General features: G+C 41.3%; 1 pseudogene across 1 annotated transcript; it reads right to left on the minus strand.

Moving 5' to 3' along the window:
* Positions 1 to 210: 210 nt before the first annotated feature.
* On the minus strand, positions 211 to 1,145 carry LOC311586820 (olfactory receptor 2Y1B-like; annotated as a pseudogene). Its single transcript has one exon. The product of its transcript is annotated as an olfactory receptor 2Y1B-like (transcript).
* Positions 1,146 to 3,546: the final 2,401 nt, after the last annotated feature.

Here is a 3,546-nt window from a genome sequence, read left to right on the forward strand (position 1 = left end):
AATCTGTCCTCACTCCCTATGGTGTATGGGTTATAGACACTGCACTACAAAGCATTTCAAAAGATCCTCACTTCTAACTGAAAAATAGGAAGCACCAACCCCATGGGGTCTGTTGAAGCTTATTTTTGTTTTAGCCAATTGCTTTGCTAGGACAAGATGGGTCTATAGTGCAGGAACTGTTATACCAAATCATACTGGTCCTTTGCTATTCTATCTGGAGTCTGTGCCTCTCCCTAGCACTTTCCACAGAGCTCCCTTCACGTCCTTGTTCCTCAGGGTATAGATCAGAGGGTTGAGCATAGGGGTGACGATAGTATAAAAAAGGGAAACAAACTTCCCTTTGTTCTCAGAATAACTGTCCTTGGGTTGTAAGTATGTGTAGATGGCTGCGCCATAAAACATAGAAACCACCACAAGGTGGGACCCACAAGTCCTCAGAGCCTTTTTGCACCCTGCCATTGACTTGGTCTTCAGCACTGCCTGAGCAATATTTGCATAGGAGCCCAGAATTAGTGTTACAGGAAATATCAAGATTACAATTCGGGCCACAAACATTTTGGCCTCTGTTCCTTCTGTGTCCTGACAGGCCAACTTCAGGAGAATAGGCATCTCACAGAAGAAGTGGTTCACTTGGTGTCCACAGAGAGGCATCGTCATCATGAGGCTTGTTTGAATCAGAGAGTTCATGAACCCTCCTATCCAGGAAGCAATAGCCAGTGAGAGGCAGAGGACGGGTGCATGATGGTCGTGTAGTGCAGTGGACGGCACACAGCAGCATAGCGGTCAAAGGCCATCACCACCAAGAGCAAACACTCTGTGGAGCCCAGAGCAAGGAAAAGGAAGAGCTGGGCCACACACCCACCATAGCTGATGGTCCTGTCATATCCTTGGAGGTTAATAAGAAGCTGTGGCACAGTGCTGGTGGTGTAGCAGAGGTCCAGGAAGGAGAGATGGCAGAGGAAGAAATACATTGGTGTTTGGAGTCGAGCATCCAGTTGGGAAAGGATAATGATGGTAGAGTTGCCAAAGAGAGTCAGGGAGTAGAATACAGAAATGAAGGCAGAGAGCATGAGTTCCAGCTGAGGAAAATCAGAGAAACCCACCAAGATGAAATCCTGCCTAAAGCTGGTGTTGAAGCTTCCCATAGCCTTTCACGTGCTTAAACAACAGAAAACAACTGAACGTCTGTTATGGTGAACACAGAATAGAGCATTGTTCCAAATAACTCTGAAATACTCCACAATCACCTCTTTTCTTCTCTACTTTGCTGGTTCAGTTTTGTTCAGTCTTTGATTCTTACTCTTTTCCTCTTCATACTGGAAAGCATGGAACTGGTAGTGCTGTTTTTTGTTTGACTTATTACACTGCTCCCTATGTGTCTGGAACTTCATACAGTTCCCACAATCTCGTCGATGCCTCACTGTCTAGAGTCTTTCCTACCCACCCCCCCACATTGATGTTAAGATCTAAGTCAGGAACAGGTAAAAATCAGTTTGTTTGAAAAGTATAAAGAGTCAAATGTAGCACCATTAGTTCCTATCAGTCTCTTTGGCTCCTCTTTGGCAGAGCGCTTTGTGTGGATTAGGACCCGGGACAAACCAGGCTAGGGTCACAGTTTTGTCCCCATTGGTCCATTTCCTTGGTGGCTCTGAACATCTGTCAAGTCCTTTTTCTCCTGTTAAGTCTGCAGAACTAGAAGCCTATTGAGTCAAAGAATGAGCCAGTGATACAAGAAGCCATTTAGGCACCATCTTTGATACTGTTGTGGAAAAGATAGGGAAGCGTGAATGATACAATGAAGTATGAATTCATACATAGACAAATTAATACACCGGACCTATTTCTTACCATAACACACACATTTATTAGGTCTTTGTGATGATATAAAATGTCACTGTTATGGGCTTTTATGTACATACTTACAGTTGTATAGTGTCAAAGTTGGCCTTTGCATGGCCATCACCTTAGAATGATATGGCTTATCCTTACCAGGTCCCTGGGGATCAACTCTACCCCTGACCAGCTGGGGCAAGTGTTCAGATAAGTTCACTTCATTCTCTTCTTTGAGTCTCAGTTTTTCTATCATGAAATAAAATAAAAGAAGAATTTAAACAGATTAAATGATATCATATATTCTACAGGCTATTAAGAATATGCTACATGAAGTTTTTGAAATATTTTATTATATATTTCTATTACTTCATTTTATTGACATGTATAAACTATAAATATAACTGGGGCCTGTGAGATAATTCGATACATGCACAGAATGTACACTCATGAAACCCAGCCTCCTCTTACCCATGTTATCTACCCATCTTTCCATACTCTAGTGAGCAACGTGCTACATTCAGTTTGGCATCTTTACCTTCTACATAAGAAAGACCATGAAGCTCTTGTCTTTCTGGGTCTTGTAGTCTTTGCCTGTCCACCACTAATCTTGAGCATGCATTAGGGTCTGCTTCGTTAACTGCTGGAGTCTGTTCTCCAAGCACAGTGTCTAGAGAATGAAAAGACCTCAACAATATTGTTAAATGAATTAATGAATACATTCTCCTCCATGAGACCACATACATGTCATAGAAATGTTTGTTTCCAGTGTGGCACAAAGGGAATAGACATCCACTGTGTCCGACTTAGTGGAAAAAGATTTTGATGTTTAAACCATTCCTCTTCTATAGTTTATAAATGATGCTGTTCATGAATATTGCTGTGATTAATATTAATATGTTTATAAGTGAATCAAAGCTTTGAAATCTTAACAAAGTAGTGGTTTAAGATAATATCAAAAAGTAAAACATGAACTTAGCTTCAAATCTTGAAGGGTGAGATAGTTAAGACTCAACTTGAAAACCTAAAGTCCATGTATGAGAAAACTAGATGGCCTGAGGATGTATCCACTAAAGTCCCAGCACAGGCGAGCAGTGCCCACTGACTGCTGAGTCTTACCATATGTAAGACATAAATCTAATAAGAGCCTCTTTTCACACTTGGAGAGAACCCTGAAAGTCATTTCTTCAGCCGCTTGTGTCATCAGCTCCTTGACTCTGGCAGGAAATCTTAAGCTAGTGCTGAAGTGATGGCGTCCTGTCTCCACTCATCACCACCTGTTAGCCTTTTGCTCCTTTATGGCCATGAGTTCACTATTTCTACTGATGTAACAGTTATTCCTTGGCCCAGTGTTTCAGTCATTTTCTTGTTACTATTTGGAAACCTATCAAAGTAGGATCTGCCCAGTTCTGGAAGAATGTAGTTTTTTTATAGGCTCCATCACTAAAATCAGGCTAACACTGAGTCTTCATGCAGAGCTGTCTCTCCTCATATCTCCCTTCTCGTCTACACCAAGACATTTTTCTTGATGTACCATCAACAACTCTGTCTTTTCTGTTACTCTTTCCCTCTTATTTATGATGTATGCACCTTATTTTGCATGTTACTGCCTTGGCATCACAGAAGCTAAATTTTCTAATAAGCCAATCTTTACGGTTAATGAGAAAACCAAGATGTTTAGTGAGCTCCTTAATTTTATGTAACTGAAAAGTTGTG

The sequence above is a fragment of the Acomys minous genome, assembly GCF_964271855.1.
Source record: "Acomys minous genome assembly, chromosome: 16".
Lineage (NCBI taxonomy): Eukaryota > Metazoa > Chordata > Mammalia > Rodentia > Muridae > Acomys > Acomys minous.